The sequence below is a fragment of the Marmota flaviventris genome, chromosome 1 (genome assembly GCF_047511675.1).
Source record: "Marmota flaviventris isolate mMarFla1 chromosome 1, mMarFla1.hap1, whole genome shotgun sequence".
In the NCBI taxonomy this organism is placed as follows: domain Eukaryota; kingdom Metazoa; phylum Chordata; class Mammalia; order Rodentia; family Sciuridae; genus Marmota; species Marmota flaviventris.
The window spans coordinates 89,842,894-89,863,049 of record NC_092498.1 but is presented as its reverse complement, the minus strand read 5'-3'; positions in this window follow the sequence as shown (position 1 = coordinate 89,863,049).

The following is a 20,156-nucleotide window of genomic DNA, read 5'->3' as shown; positions in this document are numbered from 1 at the left end:
CCCCAGTCACAGAGCTGGTTTCTCTGCTTTTGGAAAATAATGAGCACCTCATGCTTTGAATGTGGCACAATCCAGGGAAGTCAAACTTAACTGCCGCTACCTTTGTAGCTCCCTGTAGTTTTAACATGAGCACATGTTTCAGAGCTGGCAGCAACTGCACTTTATAAAACTAAAAGCAAGTGCAGGCAGCATGAATGTATCATTTAAAAAAATCAATCTTGTAAATGCAGAATACTGGCTTTTTAGTTCATTAGCAAGAAAGATCCCCTCCTTTCACATCCAAATGGTGCTCTGCTTTCTGTCTGTATTATTTAATTCTCTGGCCCCATCAAGTTCAACTAATTGAGTCACCTCAAGATTTGCAAAGTATTCTTGCTCAGGTATAACTAATTTTTCAGTGATTATTTTCAAGGCTTCATATTTATCATAGCAATTAACTGGGTTTCTCAGGACAGGTCCTACTCTTTATAGTCATTTGATAGTCACAATTTAAAAAGAACAGTTATTTTTATAAATATAAGCCTATTTACATTTTATATTCTCCATATATGAAATAAAAAAAATCATATCTGTATTTCCTACTGTTAGGCTATGTGTCATCTGGTGAGTAACTAATGAAAATTAAATCAAGAAAGGAAATGTTAGGTCCCATACTAAATTCTGGGTTCCATCAGAAGGTTTGCAAAGTAAAGACATGTGCCGCTGAAAAACGTTTTGCTGAAAAAAAAAAAAATTTAAGGCATTTAAGAATTTTCAATCTGTAAGAATAAATTTTCTCTCAGATACCTCTGGCCTAAGCTGATGTTTCTCGAATGTGCTGGTTCTGGCCATATGTTTCGTGATTCCATTTGTGAAATGTGTGGACAAGTGGCTGGGGGCTGCCAGACTGCCTCGGAGCGAGCAGGTCGGCCTGTGTGATGGGCGCAGACAATACCGCAGGAACGGCAGAGGGACACGCGTGCGCGCCTTTGTGTGGGCGCTCCAACCGCATTTGCCACAAAAGGCTAGGTTTAGGAGAGGGGGCAGGCTTTTTTCATCTCATTAACAAAAAATGACTAGCCAGAAAAGTAAATTCTGTAATGGCCAGAGAGGAGTGTCTGTGACTCCATGGAGCCGGAAAGAAATCTCAAGTTGTGTATGTTTATTCAATTTTTTTTTTTTTTTAAATGATAGACAAAAGTGAGTTTCTCTGAAAAACCCCAGATCTCCTTGTACCAGACCCTAATGGAGCTAAGGGAACATTTGGCCAGGGGAAGAGTTAAGGCCTGCAACCAAGGTTCTTGAAGGAGTTAAACAAGAAAACATTTCCGACTTCTGATTAATGGCCAGGGCTGTTCCAAGCTGCTTTGCCTACCTCAGCAGTACGTGGCTGGAGCAGCAGGGTGATATCTAATAACTAATCTTTGACACGAGAATTAAGTCATTTTGCAAGAAAGCAGATCATTAGAAGCCAAATTGAATTATAAGTAATACTATCTCTGTGGAGGATTGTAAATTAATTGGTTTTTAACAATAACATTTCTGTATTTTATTAAAGCAGCGTAAGAATTCGGTGAAGAAACGAATGTAGCAGATAAACAGGCCAGGTGCTGGTGATGCAAATGAAATAGATGACAGATGGTGAGTAGCACGCTCACTCACTGTGTGTGTATAATGGATAGAGGTAATCAAATTCCTTTGTGAATTGGCGACTTTCTTTACATCGAGAACTTTAACACGGGCTCGCTTACACTCCTCTCCACCCCTGGCCCTCAGCAGGCACGTGGGCACACACGCACACCCCTCTCCTTCCATGCCCATAAGCCTAATTACAGCCCACCTTACTATCAGAAAGATGGGCTATAACTCTATTTACATAACACCACGCACAAATATCATTCCACCAAATCAACCTGTATACACTAAACAACAGATTTCTCTGAGAGGAACATCTCACTAAGGAAACAAAGCAACCTGTTTAGATTAAAGACGTTCCATTCACTAAGAAAAGTGACACTCAGACCATGAGGCCGGCTTCAGTGGAAAAGATTGACTTCCCAGTTCATTATGTGTAGTTTTTCTAATAGCAAACTTTAAAAGAGTTATGAGAATTCTGATTATGACCCTTTTACCTCCAGATAACAGTACTGGAATCTCAGTACAAAGCCAATCTTGATCCAAGTCCATGGTTAGATTAATAGACTGCATGTGAACTGATGTTTCACCTCCCCATTCTGGTACCAAGGAGACTGCTTTATTGTACTGCTTCAGAGGAAGGGAAAACTGTACTTAGCCAATTTGAGAATGCGAACTCACATTCCATGTGGGACATAGAGAACTGTTTTACTCAAGGTCATAACATGAAGTTGTGACTCCCTGGGAATTATCTTGTGTGTGTTCAAGTCCATGTTTCCAATCCTGTAGAGTTATCTTAGCTCTATTCCCACGCTGATGTTTAGAGGGCCTTTTAACACCTGTAAGTCCATATTCATCTCCAGAACCAGGTTCACATGGAGAGTCTCCCTCCTCCCGCCTCCGTTTTACTCACACTTGAAATTCTGAAGTTATTCTCGAATTTTCTCTCTCTTCAGACTTCATGGCCCCTCGAAATATAAAATCGATAGATTTTCCTTCTAAACTGTCCTACCATTTATCATTTCCTCCCCAGTCCCATTTCTGGGTTGAGCACCATGGCAGGCCACTTCTCTGGCCTCTTGTAGAGTTCCTCAGATGCCATTTCTTATGTGCCCAATTCTGCTGGTTCCAGTCTTCCGGCACAGGACTCCCAGGGCTCTCTCTTTCCTCTTTCAGCCAGTCCTTGGCTGGCCCTCAAGCTTCTCCAGCCACGTTCATTTCCCAGAGGCTCTCAAGGTGCTCCACGTGCACCATGGGCTCAGCTTCCCGTGGTCTGTGCAGCACCCTGCTCAACTAGGTCATTCTCCTCTGATCCATGCAGCCCCACACCAAGTTCCTCTGAGCGTGTGACCTTGAAGCACTCTGCTCCTTTGCTTGGAATGCTTCCAATCCCTCTGTCTTTTTCTAAGCTTATCAGGGCTGCTCAATCTCCCTTCTCTGTGAAGATTCCCCTGACCACTCTCTGTACTTCACACAGTCAGAGGCCTACTGTGTGGTCCTTCCATATCACTTACCTTTGGAATTGCTCTGTTGCTTCACACATGATAGTCTTCCCTTTGAGTTTTTGTGTTGCACATGTCTTTACTTACCCCCGTTAACAGACTCTCTCTGGCTCCTAGAAGCCCTGGTACCTGTTTTCTTCCTGCATAGCAGGTATCAGCATAAAGGCTCCTGCCGTTTTCTCCCTTCCTGAGAACTTTATCACTCTGGATTCAAATCACTGCCCCTTCTTCCATTGCCCTTGAAATTTTATTCTCACTGTGGTCTTCTTTGCCAAATGCCTGACCAGACTTCTGACTGGTGCCTCCCTTACATAAGCTTCTTCCTGGCTCACCTTGGCCTTGGCACCCCTACTTTGGCACCATACCATTCTTTCTCCCTTGAGGAATCTTCCCAATTGCTCTATCCTTGCAGTGCTGAACAATACAGTAAGTGCCTATTTAATGTATGTTCACTGATGTGTTTATGAGAATATGCATTTTTTTGTGCTTCTCAGATCATAACACAAACCTACCAGATCATTCTGAAGTACACTTTATTTGCCCTTACTTCATTTAGACACATGTGCCTGCCAGAACACCTCCGTACACTGGGCCCTCAATTTGATTCCAAGAAGTGAAAATGTCATTTGCATAGCAGGAGTCTGTGCTCACAGCAGCACAAACCCTTAGAGTTTGGTCTGGTGCTACTAATTTTGTGTCGACTCCTCCTAAGGGAATTGTGTGCTTTGGGGCTGTTTCTGGCTGCCTATTAGATGGCATTTAAGGAAGTATATTATATCCTGAACCTAAAAGGATCAGCTCTTTAATAAACCAAATTGACCTTTCTGCTTTTCCCCCCAAGAGGATCAGGGTCCTCCTCCTCGCCTTGAAGCCCCCTTTCTTCCCAGGCAACAAATTGATTTTGAAACTGTTTTGTTTGGCTTTTTCTCATGACAACCACATATATGGCCAAGAGTAATGACCAAAAGTCATACTCCTGGGCAATTGGGTATAGCCAGATGAGACAATAAATAGAATTTGTTGAATTAGCGAGGTAGCTCCTGTTCTGCTGGGTGCGTGCTCAGCTTCAACATCTTGGCAAAGAGATGAGGTCACCAGTGTCACAAGGCAAGTGGCAGCCCACCTGTTCATTGTCCCGCCCCAAGGCCAAATCAAGAGCCTTGAGTTTGTGAGTCTTCCTCTTTAATTCTTATACTTCCAATTGGGAGCTATAGTGTTTTCCACAAAAAAGCTTTATTTTTTTAATTTTTTTTGTTCTTTTTAGTTGTGCATGACAGTAGAATGTATTTTGACATATTATAAATACATGGAGTATAACTTCCCACTCTTGTGGTTGTACAGGATATGGAGTTTACACTGGTTGTATATAAAATGAACTTTCCTATGTTCACATATGAACAAAAAGCTTTTTATTACCAAAGCTGTAGGCGGAGGGTAGTCAAATATCAGAATACTTGATGTTTTGGTACCTACCTATAATCCTGAATTCATCGTGGTGCATAGATCTGAAAATGAACAGCCTTGTAACCCACAGACAACTCAAATCCTAACCATTCTTTAGCATAGCTGAGTCTTATAAATATTCTCAATGAAAGATAGATTGTGGTTGGGCGTGGTGGTGCATGCCTGTAATCCCAGCAGCTTAGGTGGCAGAGGCAGGAGGATTGCGAGTTCAAAGCCAACCTCAGCAAAAGCAAGGAGCTAAGCAACTCAGCGAGACCCTGTCTCTAAATAAAATACCAAATAGAGCTGAGGATGTGGTTCAGTGGTTGAGTACTCCTGAGTTCAATCCCCAGTACCCCACCTCCCAAAAAAAGAAAGATTGTGCATAGGACCTGTGTGGTAGTCCGTAAGAGTAACCAAGGCATTAAGAAATAAAGAAGTGATGTGACGATGTTCAACCTAAACCACCTGTCCTGTGACCAGTTGGAACCCGGATTCGGACTTTCTGTAGCAGTCTTGTTCAGTATTAGCACCTTGAGCTCTTGCTGAAAATTAAATTTATTTATATCCCTTAGACTTCCTCCCTCTCCGACAATTTTGGCCTTCCTTTTGCACAGGAGAAATTCTGCAACTGAGTTCCAAAGCCTCGCCTTCCTAATGCATCTGTAAACAGCTGCAGCTCCCTGTTCAATATTGGCTGCAGCTGCCATAATGCCCCAGAAGGACAACCAAATGGAGAGAGTTCCCCTTAATTGCCTCACCACCCCCGACTGAATTTATGTTTTGTTTTTAAGTAACATTTTGTTGTCTTCGCATTACTGAAATTACCAGGTTACAGTAAACTATAATCCCAAATCAATGTCCCCCCAAAGAAAGCAGACGTGAACTTTATCACCAACAACAAATTCAATTTTCACATTACCTACTGACAAAGGAGCCGGTGCCAACCACACTTGCGGATTCTGGAAAAGTTCGCCAAACAGGAGGAAAGCCACAAATCCTAGCTTTTAATGTCTCCTGCTTTTTTACTCTCTGTTTAACTATTGCTTTTCACCTGTAGGTGAAAACTAATCTTTATATACTTTGTTTTTGTTTTTAAAGTCACATGGGGTAACCCATAAAGATATTCCCAGTTGGAACCCTCACACACTGCTGGTGAAAATGTAGAATGGTGCAGCCTCTGTAAACAGTTTGGCAGTTCCTCAAAAAAGTTAAACATAGAAACTATATGACCCAACAGTTCCCCTCTTGGGTATCCCAAAATAATTGAAAAAGGGAACACAGATACTTGGACCCATGTCTATAGCAACATTATTCAGAATAGTCAAAGAGTGAAAACAACCCAGCTGTCCATCAGCAGATGAACAGAAAAATGAAATGTGGAGTATACATATAGTGGAATATTGCTCAACCATGAAAAGGTACAAAATTATGATACGTGCTACAACATGAAGAAACTTGGAAAACTTATACTAAGTGAAATAAGCTGGATGCAAGGGAAATTATTATATGATTCCACTTAATGTAAGTTTATAGAACAGGCAAATCCATGGAGACAGGAAGGAAACTAGAGATTAGCAAGGGCTGAGAGGAGGGGGTATGGGAAACCATGCCTTATGAGTACAGAGTTTCTGTTTAAGATAATGAAAGAGTTCTGATAATGGTGGTGATGGCTACACAATACTGTCAATGTACTAAATGCACTTAATTGTAGACTTCCAGATAGTTAAAATGGTAAATTGCATGTTGCCGCAGTCCGGCTGCAGCAAAATAACCGGGGGGTGACAAGCAATTTGTGAAGACTGATACAGCAGGAGTCGGAGCCATTTATTGTAGGACAGGAGGGGTATATATATATATATATACATTACTGAATACACACAGCTTATCTTAATTAACATAAACTAGATACAGCAGTCAACCAATAAGGAATCTCCACACTTAATGGCTTACTTCACAAACCACTCCCTCTGGCAAAATGCCAGGCGCCATCTTGACTTGTTTACAGACCCCAACAGCATGTTACATGTATTTTACCACAATGAAGAAAAGCTATTCCCAAATCATCTAAGAGTTTTAAGTTGTGCTCTACATTTTAATGTGGATTCTCATAAATGAGTAAATAAGCTGGGTCAAAGTATAAGATTTAAGCAATACGCTGGTTTATCTAGAATTTTCTACAATCTTTGTGAAAGATGAAACTAGAAATAACATTCCATTCATTCCATAACACTGAGAGAAGCCTATAAGAACAAAATCATACCATACCTCTTATATGGAAACAAAACAAAAAGAAAAAGGAAATGTCACTGGGCGCAGTGGTACATGCCTATAATCCCAGCAGCTCGGGAGGCTGAGGCAGGAGGTTCTTGAGTTCAAAGCCAGCCTCGCAAGAGCAAGGCACTAGGCAACTTAGTGAGAAGCTGTCTCTAAATAAAATACAAAATAGGGCTGGGGATGTGGCTCAGAGGTCAAGTACCCTTGAGTTCACTCCCCAGTACAACCTCCTTCCAAAAAACAAAAAAAGGAAAAGGAAAAGAAGCCCATTGGAGTGCTCTTATTAATGACAGATGCTCTTGACTCATTTCACCTCAATTAAAAACCAGGTGGAAAAAGGCTTTGTCTAGAAAACATTTGGTTCCCACTCATTCCTGCTTCCATTCATTATATTTCATTCCTACCGTTGGGCAAAATAATTTTGTACTGTAAGAAGTTTAGGATTATCACATTAAGTCCTACTGCCTAAAAAAAATAGTGTCCACTTTATGAGGAAGGCCATTGACCTGGTCTGCTGGCTTGGATCAAGCATTTTGACAGTAACCATTGTTAACTGAGTCAGGTCCACCTGAATTCTGTAACTTCAAGCTCTAGAGCAGGGCTGCCCAGAGTGGCTGCATATCAGAATCACCCAGGAGTCCTGTTAAAACCAGAGGTCTGAGCCCAGCCCAGATAGTCCACCACGGAATGTCCCCAGGGACCTACTTCCTCTGGCCACACCTACCTGCTTCATTTACCACCCAGTACAGTAATCCTTTCAAATTATTAGACCAACAATGGATTAGTCCATTGACTGGGTTACAGCTCTCATGGTATAATCCTTTCATCCCTGAACATTCCAAGTAGGTCTGGGATAGGGCTGGAGAATGAGCAGCTCTGACCTGTTCCCAGGCAGCTGCTGAGCCTCAGCTTTAGGAACACAACTAAGAGTAAGGAAGACGGGCTGACACCTTGAGACAGGACCACTGAATACATACGGGGGTTGTGGGGGGGGGGGGGTTAAATAATATGCAGTTTTAATTTCAGCTTGGTAAATATTACCACAATGAAGAAAAGCTAGTCCCAAATCACCTAAGAGTTTTAAGTTGTGCTCCACATTTTAATGTGGATTCTCACAAACTAGGAAATAAGATGGGTCACAGTATAAGATTTAAGCAATACGCTGTTTTATCTACAATGTTCTACAATCTTTGTGAAAAATGAAGCTAGAAATAACTAGAAATAGCCATATCTTGGTTAGACCTTATCAAGATAAAGAAGGATATTTCTGGACTGATTCTGTTTCTATTTTATTTCTATTTTTTCCCATAACTATCTTTTCAATATGATATTTGATACATGTTATATCTAGAACCTATCCATACATTACATAGAAAAAAAGCCTGTGACTCCCCAACCAGAACTTAATCAGCAACCCACATCCACCATGTGACTCTTTTTTCCTATTCTATTTCTAGTTCAGCCACCAAAACCCATGAAGAAGTAGCTACAGGGGCTGGGATGTGGCTCAGTGGTGGAACATTTGCCTAGCATGTGAGAAGCTCTGGATTTCATCCTCAGCATCACAGGAAGGAAGGAAAGATGGAAGGAAGGAAGGAGAAAAACCCAAAACAAAAACTAATCACTCTCATAATTGTGTGCTTATATACTTCCTTTTTACATTTTAGCTATTCGTTAAAAATGTCTCTTCGCTGTGTAGACGTGCAGTACTGTTTCCATGCAGGCTTTCCTTCTCGACATTTCTCACAAAAATATTTATATTTTTCTGAATCCTGAATTTTGAGAGAAGACAGTCTGGAAATTAGAAAAATAGGGGGAAAGTATCATAATTAGCTCTTATTCTGCTCTTTTTTATTTGTTCTTTTTAGTTATATCCATGACAGTATAATGTATTTGACATGTTGTACATACATGGAGCACAACGTCCCATTCTGGTTAAACCTGATGTGAAATGACATCGGTCATATGGTCATATATGAACGTAGGAAAGCCAAGTCCAATTCACACAATCAGCACTTGTTATTAATACTGTGAGAATTAAAGCTTAACAATCCACCCACAGTTGATACTGGCTTGAAGGAACCTGCAGTCTGAGGTCTGGTCAACAGCAAAAGCAGGAAGAGCAGGCAAATAGAGAAGAGCTTGTAGACTGTAAGAACCAAGGCAGCAGCCCATGGAGGGCACAGCCGGACAACTGGTCAACCAGGCCAGCCTTGCTGCTAGTGGATGCGTGTGGTTGGTCTGCTCCTAGCAGTGAGTCCTTCTTGAAAATACAATAAATGCTAACACGCTCACATACATAGTACACTTCATATAGAGCTTTTGAACGATGTTTCAATGAATGACACGTTTTAGATTCAAAATAAGTCAATAAATGGGCAGTTTGACATGTGATTCTATGAAGCATTGTGACTTTCCTGGGAAATCTAAATGTTAAATTATTTGAATGCTACTCAACAATGTTCACCAGTGTTGTTGATTTTTTTTTAAATATTCCCTAATAGGCTAGAGTTCTTTGAAAGCGCTGCTTACACAAAGTCTATTCACTACGCAAAACTTAACCAGAAGAGTAAAATGGAGTATGAAGGTTGTTAGAAGTATTTTGAGAATAACCATGATTTCAGGAATTTCTAAGAAATCTTGGAATTCTGTTTTCACATTCCTGATTCCTAAAGATTTAATATGTGGGGAATTTGAAAACATTGAGAAACTTGCTCTTTTCACAGGATTGTTTTATAATCTATTATGTAATCCCAATAATATATATAATCTTAATAATCATATAATCCTAATAATTACATAATACTATAATAATCCTGATTATTAAGATTATTTTATAATCCTAAAACATGAGTGTTGTTGAGTAAATGTGCTAGATTTATTTTCAGTGCAATGTAATACTCTAATAGGTTAATATAATCCAAACTATCAATAGATATCTGGGATTTTTAAAAAGTTTTTTGTTAATATGAGTGGTTGTGATATAGATCATTTTTTTCTGGTGAATAGTTTCTGTTGCATTTGTGCAAAAGAAGATTTCTCTAGGGAATATGACTTGCAAGATAATGCCAGATTTATTTCCGAATTGACTGTACAAATCAATCTCTGCTACCATTATGTAAGGGGTCATGTTGTCCTCTATCCTCTCTGACACTCAACATTGTGAAGCATTGTGATTTGTCAGCCAATTTAGTAAACAGTACCTCATTGTTATACTAAATTGCAATTCCCCAGTTACTAATGAGGTGAAGGTCCTTTGATATTTTTGTTCACCAATTTTTTATGAAAAGCTTTTTAAAGTTTTTAAATGTTTTTCTTAGCATTTTATAAAAATACAAACTCATATATGGCTTTGTTAACTGTTCTACACATCTTTGAATTTAGAACTTGTCTTCCCAATTTATAGTCTTTATGAATAGATGTTTAATTTTAATACAGACATTATTTAGTACTGTATCTAAAAATTTGTTCCTTATTCTGAGATGAAAAAGGTATTTTCTTCTAATTTTTTATTGTTGTGCTTTTCATTTATGTGTCCAGTAATTGGTTTTTGTACATTATATGAAGGAAGACTTAGCCTCATTTCTTCTACAAAAAAAAAAAATAGCCATTTCCCTATCATTTATTGAATTCTCTTCCTTTTCTCCCAAATTCTAAGACACTCATCTGTCATATATAAAAATTCCATGTATACCTGTGTGTATTTCTGGGTTCCCTCTTCTGTTTGATTGACCAGTTTGTCTATTCTTGCTTTGATACTACACTGTCTTAATTACATAGCTTTGTAATAAACCTTGATGTCTAGAATGGCAAGATTTTCCTTCCATCTCTTCTATAATATTTTGACTTTTCTTAATTCTATGACTTTACATATCAATTTTGGAATCACTTTCTCAGGTTCCACAGCAAATCCTTTTTTTTAATTTTTATTTTTTTAAACACCAGAAATTTATTAGTTGCTCAAAACATTACATTGATCTTGACATATGTCATACATTTGATTCAAATGGGGTATGAATTCTTATTATTCCCACGTGTACAGATTGCAGGATCGCATTGGTTTTAAAAGTTTAAATGGAAATTAACTGAATTTATTTGGAAAGAATATCTTTATTATATTAGGTCATCTTATCTATGAACATGGACTACCTAAACTTTTGCTTTGTTTAGTGCTTCTTAACCAAACTGTACAGCTTTCTCTGTATAGGACTTGCACATATTTTATTAGGTTTATTCTTATGTACCTAGTAATTTGTTGTTATTAATAACAAAAAAAAATTTCTTTAGTTTCACTTTAAAACTGTGGTTGGAATTTATTATTTTAAACCACCACCGCCCCCCACTCCCCTACAAAAGCAAGCTACCAGGTTTTGAGCTGTCCTATGGAGAGGCCCAAATGTCAAGAAACTGAGGCCTCTAGCCAACAGCTAAGAGGAACCTGAGGCCTATGAATAGCTAGTGAATGAGCTTGGAAGAGAATCCTGCCTGTATGGAGTGTTGAAATAACCACTGTCTTACTGGAGTCTCAAGCAAGAAGACCCAGCTGAGCTGTTATAAGTTTCTAGCCTATGGAAGCTGTAATGTAATAAGTGTTTGTTGTTTTAAGCTGCTGTGTTTGGGGTGCAATTTGTTATACACAATAGATAACTACTACAAATATTATTTTTCAAAAAGGAAAACAAAACTACATTTAAGAGACCTTTGAAAACATCACATCTTCAATTATTGTTTTCAATAAGGAGTGAACCCTCCTCCTATTTCAGGAGTTAATCAGTTTGGTAGGAAAGAAAGGTCCATTTGATGACAAGAAATGATCAATAAAACTTGGGAAATGCTCAGCTATGATTCTGCAGGAAAACACATCTATTAACTTATAATTAAATCAATAAGCCTTTATAAGACACCTACAATTTATGCAGCAATGTTTTAGATGACAGAGTGAAAACAACATAATTAAAAGATAGCCCCTGCCGTTTATTGAACTAGAGTCTAGCCATGCATAAACCACTCACTGAGATTATGCAAGGCAGGTTTTGAAGCCATTTTCATTCTTCAGACCATCTGGATACCTCACTCAGAAACTCCAAATGGACAACACAGCTTCTAAAATTTGGTTAGCTTACTTCTAGAAATTAGTTTATATACTAGGAGGAGCTGCAATTAAATACTTGCATCTGGCAATCTCTGTGTAATATGGAGGCATGAAGGTAGATGTAGGGGAATCCATTTCCCAACTTTGATTTAAAATAACCACAAACACACGCAAGCCTGAGAATATCTGTAATAAACATTAATTAACAAATATTTATCGCACACCTACTGTGTGCTAGGGACTATATTGTATGTGACGTAACAGGAGTGAATGAAGCCTTGCCCCCACTAAGTTCACCCCGTAGTGAAAGCTGTTCAAATCAAGGACAACCACACGGTATAACGCAGACCATGAGAGAAGGGTAGCATGGGGAGGGTTTCTTCACAGAGGAAGTCTAATTTGATCTGTAACCTGAAGGAAGAAAAGAATTGAGAGCATTGCTGTTGGAGGCACCAGAGCTCTCAACAGCCTTGAGATGAACTTGAACCTAAAAGAACAGGAGATACCAGTGGAGCAGTCTGTTGAGAAGATGAAGATACAGGACTGGAGAGGAAAGGGGATGAGGTTCTCTAGCCAGTCCCAAGGTTTGTACTTAACCTGATGTGCCAAAGGAAGCGATTGAAGAGGTGTAAGCAGGAGGTTACCAGGTCTGATTTCCACCATTAATGGGGGAAGATGCAGGGCTGACCTTTGGATTTCCGAAATAGCAGTCCCTGGGGTCTGTAATTTACATATTTTATCTTTACTCCCATTAAGTTCTGTTTCTTATTCTTTTCTTTCACATTCTGAAAGAGTTTACAAAACTCATCTTCCAACGTACTGCTTCAATTTTCTAAAGTGCCCAATTCTCTGGCTCTATTACAGTTGACAATTTGACAATTGTGCTTTTCATCTCAATGTGTACTTTTCAGATCTCAAAATTGCATTTTATGCATGTCTGTCTTATCTGGTTTGGTGATTGCAGGATATCTTTTTAGCTTTTAAAAGCAATCTATTGGGTTTTTTTTCTTCCTTTTATTTACAAAGGCAAGGCATGTTCATATTTGGGAAAAACAGAAAGCGCAGAAAAGCAAAAGAAAGAAAATAAAAATCTAGTTTTAATTGTACACTTCCAAAATAATTCATGTATGCATATGTGATTGTCAGCTCTGAGCCCTCTTACTTTCTGTGGACTCTCACTTAAAATACATCACAGAAACTTTCCACGTGAACATTACTCTCCAACACCTTCAAAAGCTGAATAACAGTCAGGCAGATTTGCAGTCATCTCAGGAGGGACTTCCTTCCCTACTTCCACATGAACTATTGCTATTTTCCACAGGTCTTTTTCTGGCCCTTCTTTTAAAAAATTAATTTATAAATAATTCTTATCATGAGATACCACAAATGTGTATAAACATAGGATAATCTAGCAGTTACAAAATAATCTATCATTTTGGTCTAACAATTGTTGACATTTATGTCACATTTGCTTCAGGTTGTTTATTTTTTATTTTTTTATTTTTTTATTTTTTATTTTTTTTTTTTTTTTTTTTTATTTTTATTTTTATTTTTATTTTTTATTGTTGGCTGTTCAAAACATTACATAGTTCTTGATATATCATATTTCACAATTTGATTCAAGTGGGTTATGAGCTCCCATTTTTACCCCATATACAGATTGCAGAATCACATCAGTTACACATCCATTGATTTACATATTGCCATACTAGTGTCTGTTGTATTCTGCTGTCTTTCCTATCCTCTACTATCCCCCCTCCCCTCCCCTCCCCTCCCCTCCCCTCCCCTCTTCTCTCTCTGCCCCCTTTACTGACATTCGTTTGTCCCCCTTGTATTATTTTTCCCCTTCCCCTCACTTCCTCTTGTATGTACTTTTGTATACCTCTGAGGGTCTCCTTCCATTTCCATGCATTTTCCCTTCTCTCTCCCTTTCCCTCCCACCTCTCATCCCTGTTTAATGTTAATCTTCTTCTCATGCTCTTCGACCCTACTCTGTTCTTAGCTACTCTCCTTATATCAAAGAAGACATTTGACATTTGTTTTTTAGGGATTGGCTAGCTTCACTTAGCATAATCTGCTCTAATGCCATCCATTTCCCTGTAAATTCTATGATTTTGTCATTTTTTAATGCAGAGTAATACTCCATTGTGTATAAATGCCACATTTTTTTTATCCATTCATCCATTGAAGGGCATCTAGGTTGGTTCCACAGTCTAGCTATTGTGAATTGTGCTGCTATGAACATCGATGTAGCAGTGTCCCTGTAGCATGCTCTTTTTAGGTCTTTAGGGAATAGACCGAGAAGGGGAATAGCTGGGTCAAATGGTGGCTCCATTCCCAGCTTTCCAAGAAATCTCCATACTGCTTTCCAAATTGGCTGCACCAATTTGCAGTCCCACCAGCAATGTACAAGTGTACCCTTTTCCCCACATCCTCGCCAGCACTTGTTGTTGTTTGACTTCATAATGGCTGCCAATCTAACTGGAGTGAGATGGTATCTTAGGGTGGTTTTGATTTGCATTTCTCTGACTGCTAGAGATGGTGAGCATTTTTTCATGTACTTGTTGATTGACTGTATGTCCTCCTCTGAGAAGTGTCTGTTCAGGTCCTTGGCCCATTTGTTGATTGGGTTGTTTGTTCTCTTATTGTCTAATTTTTTGAGCTCTTTGTATACTCTGGATATTAGGGCTCTATCTGAAGTGTGAGGAGTAAAGATTTGTTCCCAGGATGTAGGCTCTCTATTTACCTCTCTTATTGTATCTTTTGCTGAGAAAAAACTTTTTAGTTTGAGTAAGTCCCATTTGTTGATTCTAGTTATTAACTTTTGTGCTATGGGCGTCCTATTGAGGAATTTGGAGCCCGACCCCACCGACTGTAGATCGTAGCCAACTTTTTCTTCTATCAGACGGCGCGTCTCTGATTTGATATCAAGCTCCTTGATCCATTTTGAATTAACTTTTGTGCATGGCGAGAGAAAGGGATTCAGTTTCATTTTGTTGCATATGGATTTCCAGTTTTCCCAGCACCATTTGTTGAAGATGCTATCCTTCCTCCATTGCATGCTTTTAGACCCTTTATCAAATATAAGATAGTTGTAGTTTTGTGGATTGGTTTCTGTGTCCTCTATTCTGTACCATTGGTCCACCCGCCTGTTTTGGTACCAGTACCATGCTGTTTTTGTTACTATTGCTCTGTAATATAGTTTGAAGTCTGGTATCGCTATACCGCCTGATTCACACTTCCTGCTTAGCATTGTTTTTGCTATTCTGGGTCTTTTATTTTTCCATATGAATTTCATGATTGCTTTCTCTATTTCTACAAGAAATGCCGTTGGGATTTTGATTGGCATTGCATTAAACCTATAGAGAACTTTTGGTAATATCGCCATTTTGATGATGTTAGTTCTGCCTATCCATGAACAGGGTATATTTTTCCATCTTCTAAGATCTTCTTCTATTTCTCTCTTTAGGGTTCTGTAGTTTTCATTGTATAAGTCTTTCACCTCTTTTGTTAGGTTGATTCCCAAGTATTTTATTTTTTTTGAAGATATTGTGAATGGAGTGGTTGTCCTCATTTCCATTTCAGAGGATTTGTCGCTGATATACAGGAATGCCTTTGATTTATGCGTGTTGATTTTATATCCTGCCACTTTGCTGAATTCATTTATTAGCTCTAATAGTTTCTTTGTAGACCCTTTTGGGTCTGCTAGGTATAGAATCATGTCATCTGCAAATAGTGATAATTTAAGTTCTTCTTTTCCTATTTTGATGCCTTTAATTTCTTTCGTCTGTCTAATTGCTCTGGCCAGTGTTTCGAGAACTATGTTGAACAGAAGTGGTGAGAGAGGGCATCCCTGTCTTGTTCCAGATTTTAGAGGGAATGCCTTCAATTTTTCTCCATTCAGAATGATGCTAGCCTGAGGCTTAGCATAGATTGCTTTTACAATATTGAGGTATGTTCCTGTTATCCCTAGTTTTTCTAGAGTTTTGAACATAAAGGGATGCTGTACTTTGTCGAATGCTTTTTCCGCATCTATCGAGATGATCATATGGTTCTTATTTTTAAGTCTATTGATGTGGTGAATAACATTTATTGATTTCCTTATATTGAACCAGCCTTGCATCCCAGGGATGAATCCTACTTGATCATGGTGCACAATTTTTTTGATGTGCCTTTGTATCCGAGTCGCCAGAATTTTATTGAGGATTTTTGCATCTAGGTTCATTAGAGATATTGGTCTGTAGTTTTCTTTCTTTGAAGTGTCTTTGTCTGGTTTAGGTATCAGGGTGATGTTGGCCTCGTAGAATGAATTTGGAAGTTCTCCCTCTTTTTCTATTTCCCGAAGTAGCTTGAAAAGTATTGGTATTAGTTCCTCTTTAAAGGTTTTGTAAAACTCTGCTGTATACCCATCCGGTCCTGGGCTTTTCTTAGTTGGTAGTCCTTTGATGGTTTCTTCTATTTCCTCAATTGATATTGGTCTGTTTAGGTTGTCTATATCCTCCTGACTCAATCTGGGCAGATCATATGACTTAAGAAATTTATCTATGCCTTCACTATCTTCTAATTTATTGGAGTATAAGGATTCAAAATAATTTTTGATTATCTTCTGTATTTCTGAAGTGTCTGTTGTGATATTGCCTCTTTCATCCCGTATGTTAGTGATTTGAGTTCTCTCTCTTCTTCTCTTCGCTAGCATGGCTAAGGGTCTGTCGATTTTGTTTATTTTTTCAAAGAACCAACTTTTAGTTTTGTCAATTTTTTCAATTGTTTCTTTTGTTTCGATTTCATTGATTTCAGCTCTGATTTTAATTATTTCTTGCCTTCTACTTCTTTTGCTGTTGTTTTGCTCTTCTTTTTCTAGGATTTTGAGATGAAGTATGAGATCATTTATTTGTTGGTTTTTTCTTTTTTTAAGGAATGAACTCCAAGCAATGAATTTTCCTCTTAGAACTGCTTTCAATGTGTCCCATAGATTCCGATATGTTGTGTCTGTGTTTTCATTAATCTCTAAGAATTTTTTAATTTCCTCCTTGATGTCTTCTATAACCCATTGATCATTCAGTAACCTATTGTTCATTCTCCAAGTGATATATTCTTTTTCCTTCCTTCTTTTATCGTTGATTTTCAGTTCCATTCCATTATGATCAGATAGGATGCATGGTATTATCTCTACTCCTTTGTATTGTCTAAGAGTTTCCCTGTGACATAATATATGATCTATTTTTGAGAAGGATCCATGTGCTGCTGAGAAAAAAGTGTAACTGTTTGATGTTGGGTGGTATATTCTATATATGTCAATTAAGTCTAGGTTATTAATTGTGTTATTGAGTTCTATGGTTTCCTTATTCAACTTTTGTTTGGAAGATCTGTCCAGTGGTGAGAGAGGTGTGTTGAAGTCTCCCATGATTATTGTATGGTGGTCTATTAGACTCTTGAACTTGAGAAGAGTTTGTTTGATGAACATAGCTGCACCATTGTTTGGGGCATATATATTTATGATTGTTATGTCTTGTTGGTGTATGGTTCCCTTGAGCAGTATGTAGTGTCCCTCTTTATCCCTTTTGATTAACTTTGGCTTAAAATCTATTTTATTTGATATGAGTATGGATACTCCTGCTTGTTTCCGAAGTCCATATGAGTGATATGATTTTTCCCAACCTTTCACCTTCAGCCTATGTATGTCTTTTCCTATCAAATGCGTCTCCTGTAGGCAGCATATTGTTGGGTCTTGTTTTGTGATCCATTCTACTAGCCTGTGTCTCTTGATTGGTGAGTTTAAGCCATTAACATTTAGGGTTATTATTGAGATATGGGTTGTTCTTCCAGCCATATTTGTTTATTTATGTTACTAAACATGGTTTGTTTTCCACTTTGATTGTTTTCCCCCCTTTAGTGTCCTACCTCCCACTGTTGGTTTTCATTGTTATTTTCCATTTCCTCTTCCTGTAATGTTTTGCCAAGGATGTTTTGAAGAGATGGTTTTCTAGCTGCAAATTCTTTTAACTTTTGTTTATCGTGGAAGGTTTTAATTTCATCTTCCATCCTGAAGCTTAATTTCGCTGGAAACACAATTCTTGGTTGGAACCCATTTTCTTTCAGTGTTTGAAATATGTTATTCCAGGATCTTCTAGCTTTCAGAGTCTGTGTTGAAAGATCAGCTGTTATCCTGATTGGCTTACCCCTAAATGTGATCTGCTTCCTTTCTCTTGTAGCTTTTAAAATTCTCTCCTTGTTCTGTATGTTGGGCATCTTCATTATAATGTGTCTAGGTGTGGGTCTCTTATGATTTTGCACATTCGGCGTCCTGTAGGCTTCTAGGATTTGGGGTTCTGTCTCATTCTTCAAGTCTGGGAAGTTTTCTCGAATTATTTCATTGAATAGATTGCTCATTCCTTTGGTTTGAAACTCTGTTCCTTCCTGTATCCCAATGACTCTTAAATTTGGTCTCTTGATGTTATCCCATATTTCTTGGATGTTCTGCTCATGGTTTCTTAACAGTCTTGCTGAGCTGTCTATGTTCTTTTCAAGTTGAAATACTTTATCTTCATTGTCTGATGTTCTGTCTTCTAAGTGTTCTACTCTGCTGGTAGTATTCTCAATTGAGTTTTTAAGTTGGCTTATTGCTTCCTGCATTTCTAGGATTTCTGTTTGTTTGTTTTTTATAACCTCTATTTCCCTGTATAGTTGATCTTTTGCTTCTTGGATTTGTTTATGTAATTCATTGTTGAAGTGATCTTTCATTGTCTGATTTTGCTGTCTGATGTCTTCCTTGAGACTCCAGATCATCTGAAGCATGTATATCCTGAATTCTTTATCTGACATTCCATCAGCTGCAGCTATTACCTCTTCTAAAGTTGAGTTGACCTGCAATGCTTGTGGTCCTTTCTTTCCTTGTCTCTTCATACTGTTCGCGTTCCTTTCTTCTTGGTGAAACTGTTGTGCTATTGAATTTTCCCCCTATATATTTATATTGGTCTTGTATAGTTGCAAAGTCTCCCTCGCAGGCACGGGCGGCGGCTCTGCCCCTCCGCCAATTGGGGCAATGTGCCTACCACGCCGGCAGGCCGCTGGGCCTGCTCTGCCAGTCGGTAGCAGGTCCGCCGTCCTTGCAGGCGCGGGCGGCGGCTCTGTCCCTCTGCGGGCCGCTAGGCTTGTTCTGTCGGTGGTCGCCGTTCTGCCTACTTTGCAGGCGCAGGCAGCGGCACTGCCCCTCTGCAGGCCTCTGGGGCTGTACTGCCAGTGGGTCGCAGGTCAGCCTACTTTGCAGGCGTGGGGGGGGGGCGGCTCTACCCTTCCTCAGGCCACTGGGCCTGTTCTGTCTCTCAGTTGCAGGTCTGACCTGTTCTGATGGTGGTCTCAGTTCCGACTACCTTGCAGGCGCGGGGGGGAGGGGGCGGCTCTGCCTCTCAGCAGGCCGCTGCTCCTCTTCTGCCGGTGGGTCGCAGGCCCGCCTACCTTGCAGGAGTGATTGGAAGCTCTGTCCCGCCGCGGGCCACTGGGCCTTTTCTGTCGGTGGTCACCCTTCCCCTACCTGGCAGGCGAGGGGGGTGGGGGGCGGCTCTGCCCCTCAGCAGGCCGCTGGGCCTGCTCTGTGTTTGGTCCCAGTTCCCTCTACTATGCCAGCGCAGGGGGAGGGGGCAGCTCAGCCTCTCAGCAGGCGGCTGCTCCTCTTCTGCCGGTGGGTCGCAGGCCCGCCTACCTTGCAGGAGTGATTGGAAGCTCTGTCCCGCCGCGGGCCACTGGGCCTTTTCTGTCTGTGGTCACCCTTCCCCTACCTGGCAGGCGAGGGGGGTGGGGGGCGGCTCTGCCCCTCAGCAGGCCGCTGGGCCCGCTCTGTGTTTGGTCCCAGTTCCCTCTACTATGCCGGCGCAGGGGGAGGGGGCGGCTCAGCCTCTCAGCAGGCGGCTGCTCCTCTTCTGCCAGTGGGTCGCAGGCCCGCCTACCTTGCAGGAGTGATTGGAAGCTCTGTCCCGCCGCGGGCCACTGGGCCTTTTCTGTCGGTGGTCACCCTTCCCCTACCTGGCAGGCGAGGGGGGTGGGGGGCGGCTCTGCCCCTCAGCAGGCCACTGGGCCTGCTCTGTGATTGGTCCCAGTTCCGTCTACTATGCCAGCGCAGGGGGAGGGGGCGGCTCAGCCTCTCAGCAGGCGGCTGCTCCTCTTCTGCCAGTGGGTCGCAGGCCCGCCTACCTTGCAGGAGTGATTGGAAGCTCTGTCCCGCCCTGGGCCAC